This window comes from Sorex fumeus, unplaced genomic scaffold, assembly GCF_029834395.1.
Source record: "Sorex fumeus unplaced genomic scaffold, SorFum_2.1 ptg000046l, whole genome shotgun sequence".
Taxonomy (NCBI): Eukaryota; Metazoa; Chordata; class Mammalia; order Eulipotyphla; family Soricidae; genus Sorex; species Sorex fumeus.
In genome coordinates, this window is record NW_026606103.1 from 14,847,409 (window position 1) to 14,853,050 (window position 5,642).

At 38.1% G+C, this 5,642-nt stretch overlaps 1 non-coding gene across 1 annotated transcript; it reads left to right on the forward strand.

Moving 5' to 3' along the window:
• Window positions 1-2,308: 2,308 nt before the first annotated feature.
• LOC130031335 (small nucleolar RNA SNORA9) lies at window positions 2,309-2,435 on the forward strand. Its single transcript, XR_008793681.1, has one exon. It is a non-coding gene; the product is annotated as a small nucleolar RNA SNORA9 (small nucleolar RNA).
• Window positions 2,436-5,642: the final 3,207 nt, after the last annotated feature.

Consider the following 5,642-nt stretch of genomic DNA (forward strand, 5'->3'; position numbering starts at 1 on the left):
GGCTCCTTTTTGGCTATTACTTGCATGGGAATTTTTTTTAATTTTTATTAGTGGAACACCATGAGGTACAGTTGTAGACTTACAAATTTTTGTGCTTGGATTTCAATTATACAATGATCAAATACCCATCCCTCCACCAGTGCCCATTTTCCACCACCATGGGTCCTGGTATCCTTCCCACCGCCCATCCCCCCATAGCCCCATCCCCCCCCCCCCCCCCCCCCGTCTTTGTGGCAGAGCATTCCCTTTTATTCTCTCTCTCTCCTTTTGGGTGCTGTGGTTTGCAAAAGAGGCATTGAGTGGCAATCATGTTTGGTCTATAGTCTACTTTCAGCATAATTCTCCCATCATGGGAAATCTTTTTCCATTTTTTTGACCTTTGTGTGTCGCTAGAGCTGGAGAATTTCTTTAGACAATATAAAGTAGGTTACTGGCTTTTGTGTGTTTTTAAAAATTTAGCACAGCGGTAGGGCATTTGCCTTGCATGCAGCCAACATGGCCAACCCGAGTTGGATTCCTCTGCCCCTCTCGGAGAGCCCGGCAAGCTGCGGAGAGTATCTCGCCTGCACGGCAGAGCCTGGCAAGCCACCCGTGATGTATTCGATATACCAAACACAGTAACAACAAAATCTCCAATGGAGACGTTACTGGGCCCGCTCGAGCAAATCGACGAACAATGGGAGGGCCTTTTTTTTTTAATGTATTTGGCCATTTATGTTTTTTTATGGGGAAGAGTAAACTTATATTAAAAGTAATTGCCACTGGGGACAGAGTCAGTATTGCCCTTAAAAAATAATCCTCTGTCCAGAGCAATGACTCAAATGGCTTGAGAGCATGTTTTGCCATGAATCTCCTGTGCTGGGTCCCTGGCACTGCTTGGCCCCCAAAGGTCCACAGGAAGTCCCCAAGCAAATAACTGGGAGTCACTCTCAGGTACCACTGAGAATGGCCCAAATATCAGAAAGGGAAAAATGTTATTTCTGTCTCACTTTTCTTGGGTTTTGTATTTTTCTTACTGCCTTTGTTCTCTGTAGGTGTATGTTAGCACAGTGTGAATCCCTTATTCTGTAAATACATTATAGTTTTTTGTTTGTTTGTTTCACAGATAACGTATTTTCTAGTGTTATGGTGACATGGTTAACCTGAAGTCGGCTTCAATCACAATTTGTTTCTTTAGTGCTTGACTTCCGAACGCTGTTATGGATGTAACAATATATTGAAAGCACTATTATTCAATACAGTTCTGATAGCTGCTGCCACAGAAATTAAGCAAGAAAAAAATTTAAATTTGTGTTCAAATTGGCAAAGAAATCAAATTCACTGTTTACAAATGACATATCAAGAACCCTAAGACTGCATAACCAATCATTCATTAAACACTCCTAGAAGCAATAAATCTTTACAGGAAAGTTGCAGCTTACGAAAGCAAACAGGAAAATCTTTTGTGATTTTATATGTAAACAATGATAAAAGAGTGATTTAATTTAAAAATCTTGCTTATAGTTATGAAAAACATTAGGTAATGTGTAATCAATTTTTAGAAAGGAGGTGAAAGATTTACTTATTAAAACCTACAAAGCACTGTTAGGAATTTCGTATGTAGGAACCCAAAAAGGCTCCTCTGAAAAACTCCTCAAAACAATATATTTATATAGTAAAGTAGCAGGCTACAAAACCAGTGCACAGGATTCTAATTTATTCTTACATGTAAACAAACAAACAACAATAACAAAAAACCCAAATCCAGAATAGAAATAAACCCGATTGCAATCATGTAAAAAACAGAAACCCCTTAGTTTAACAAAGGAGGTAAAAGACCTATTTAGTGAAAACTGAAAAACTTCTGAAAGGAATTTAAAATGAACTAATGTAATAGAAAAATATTCTTGGTTTAAGGATCATAATAATTGCCATCTTGAAAATGACTATCTTAACTCAAAGTAGTTTACAGAAACAGAAATTGTGAAAAAAATTTCCGTGGCATTATTCAAGGACATGGAGTAAATTTTTCTAAAATTTGCATTAAGCTACAAAACTCCTGACATAGCCAAAGCAATCTTGAGGAAAAATGGGAGGCATTGTGTCCCCAGACTTTAAATTCTGACACAAAGCTTTAGCAATCAAAATTGGTTGGTACAGGAAGAAAAAAAGTCTCTTCTCAATGGCATAGGATTGAGAAGTCAGGGAGAAACCCTCAGATGCATGAGCAATTTATTTATGAAGAAGTGCATGAATTGGAGCAAGGAAACCTCTTTAGCCAATGATTACGGGAAAACTAGATAGTCACAATTAAAAAAAATGAAATTAGGTGCAAGCCTTCATCATACTTGGGTCTGGAGTGACCCTGTGCTTTCCCACAGTGCTTGCAATTATGAAACGTTGTGAGATCTTGACCTGCTCCATTCAGAGTAAGGTGTTAGAAATCTCAGACAATCGTGAAAAATAAGAAAAAGAATAAAACAGAAGCAATAAGGGAAAAATAGACCCCTCTTTCACCCTGTAAACAAAAATCAACTCAAGTAAATTAAAATTTTTATATTGCACTTGAATCTTGAAAAATCCATTGGGGAAACATAGGCAAGACTCTCCAAAATCATGACCACAGTGAAGTCTGAAATGTAAGAACTCAAGTGGCAAAGGTAATAAAAACAGAAACGGAACTATATCAAACTAGAACACTTCTGCATTCTGTGAGCAATGTGCCCTACAATTAAAAGACATTCTGCTGATTGAAAGGATTTTGAGACCATACGCAAGATAAAGGACTAATATCTAAGATACATAAAGTGCTCTTAAAGCTCTCCATCACTACATGCAAAAAAATGGGCTCAGAACTCTGCCTAACACCATGTACAAAAGTAAGATCAAAATGGATTAAAGACCTCAACATCAGACCAGAAACCATAAGGAACATTGAAGACAAAGTTGGCAAAACCCTCCATGACATTGAACTAATGGTATCTTCAAAGATGCCACGCCACTGACTGAGCAAGTGAAAACAGAGATAGATAAATGGGACTTTCTTAAACTAAGAAGCTTCTGCACCTCCAAAGAAACAGTGACCAAAATACAAAGACAGTCTACAGAATGGGAAAGAATATTCGCCGAATACACATCTGACAAGGGGTTGATATCAAGGATATACAAAGTACTGGTTGAACTCCACAAGAAGAAAACATCCAACCCCATCAAAAAATGGGGCAATGAAATGAACAGAAACTTTCTCAAAGAAGAAATCCAAATGGCAAAAAAGCACATGAGAAAATGCTCTACATCATTAATCATAAGGGAGATGCAGATCAAAACCACAATGAGATACCATCTCACACCTCAGAGACTGGCCCACATTCAAAAGAACAAAAGCAATTGATGCTGCCACAGATGTGGCGAGAAAGGGACACTCCTTCACTGCTGGTGGGAATGCCGACTAGTTCAGCCCTTTTGGAAAACAGTATGGACGCTTCTCAAAAAATTAGAAATTGAGCTCCCATTTGACCCAGCAATACCATTCCTGGGAATATATCTCAGAGAGGCAAAAATGTATAGTCGAAGTGACATCTGCACTTGTTTGTTCATTACAGCACTCTTTACAGTAGCCAGAAACTGAAAGAAATCTCAGTGCTCAAGAAAAGATGACTGGTTAAAGAAACTTTGGTACATCTACACAATGGAGTACTATGTAGCTCTTAGAAAAGATGAAATCATGAAATTTACACACAAGTGGTACAACATGGAAAGTATCATGCTAAGCGAAATGAGTCAGAAAGAGAGGGTTAGGCATAGAAAGATTGCATTCATCTGGGGGATATAAAATAACAAAATATGAGATTAATACCCAAGAATAGCTGAGATCAACACCAGGAGGATTACTCCATAGCTTAGAGGCCAGCCGGGTATTCTAGGGGATAGGGCAGTTCAGATAGAGAAGGGAGCACCAAATGGAGGGTGTTTGGAGGATCCTCCCAGGAGGGGAGATGCATGTTGAAAGTAGACTATGGACTGAACATGTTTGCCACTCAATGCCTCTTTTGCTGACCACAACACAAAAAGAAGAGAGAGAACAAAAGGGAATGCCCTGCCACAGTGGCACGGGGGGATGGGGGGATGGGGGGGAGGGATATTATCCATGGTAGTGGAAAATGGGCACTGGTGGAGGGATGGGTATTTGATCATGGTATGACCGAAACCCAAGCACAAAAATTTGTAAATCTACAACTGTACCTCATGATGTTTCACTAAAAAAAAAAAAAAAAAAAAAAAAAAAAAAAACTCTCCATCAGAAAAACCGATTCAAAAATGTGGAAAGGAAAGGAATGACATGGTCTCAAGATGTGAAATTGACCCAGAGGCAAAGGAAATTCGTCATCATTGATTATAAGGGAAATGCAAATCAAAGTGAAAATAAAACATCACTCACATGGGGACTCACAAATGTGTAACACAAAGCCAGAAATGAGTAAGTGCCAGTGGGGGTGTGCCAGATAGGAACCTCATTTTTCATTGGAGAGACTGGTTTGGCTCAGCCTGAAGGACATCTCCACACCTGTACTCATCACAGCATTGTTGACTGCAGCCAGGATCTGGAAACAACGCAAGTGCCCACAAGAGATGAGTGGATAAAGAGCTTGTACAAACACACGTGCAATACCGCTCAACTGTGAGAAGAGGTGAAAGCTTCACCTGGATGAGACTTGGATGGAATTGGAAGCTGTTATAATAAGTGAGCTGAGAAGAAAAAGACAAATGCCAGATGATCGTCCTCATGTGGAGGATGAAGAAGCAAAGTAAGTGTATTTGACAGTCAGCAGTGGGAATGAACCCTGAGATGTGATTGTGACAGAACAGGGGATTGAGGGAAAACATTTGTGGGTGGGCTTTGATTAAGCCACACCTGGGCGTGCTCAGGACTTACTCCTGTCCCTGTGCTCAGGGCTCAGTCCTGATGATGATCAGGGTGCTGAAGATCAAGTCTGGCTACATGCTCAATGAGAGCACTCTGCCTGTTGCACTACCTGATATTTTGCCCATTTTGTGCCTAGTATTCATTTGTCCTAGTGAATTTTTAAGCTCAATTCTTTTTATGAAGTAGTTTATTTAAAGAAACTCTTAGAGAAATTAGAAACACATAAAATATGAGAAACTAATCAGTTGCTGAAAATTTGCCTAGTTTGTGCCTACTGTTAATTTGTTCTAGTGAATTTCAAGCTCAGTTCTGTTTTATCAAGTTACTAGTTTATTTATAGATGCTTTCTTAGAGAAAAATGATAAATATCTGAAATGTAAGAAATTAATCTATTTTTTGTTTTGATAGATTTCCTTTTTTTAAATAATTCCAAGAAATGACTGACATGTGCATCTCAAGAAGATTTTACGTTATATATGACTGGTTAAATCAAATACTGGACACCATGCATGACTAGGTAGTTCGTATTTCTATAAAACTTTTCCCTTAATTATATTGTAAAGATTAATCTCCTTGAATTTTTTAAATTTAATTTTTATGAGTTTAATTTATAATTATATGTTGTAATGATAATATATATATATATATATATATATATATATATATATATATTAGTGAGATACCATGTACAGCTACATGGTAACTAGTTTGTAAATAGACTTACAAACTGTCGTATTTG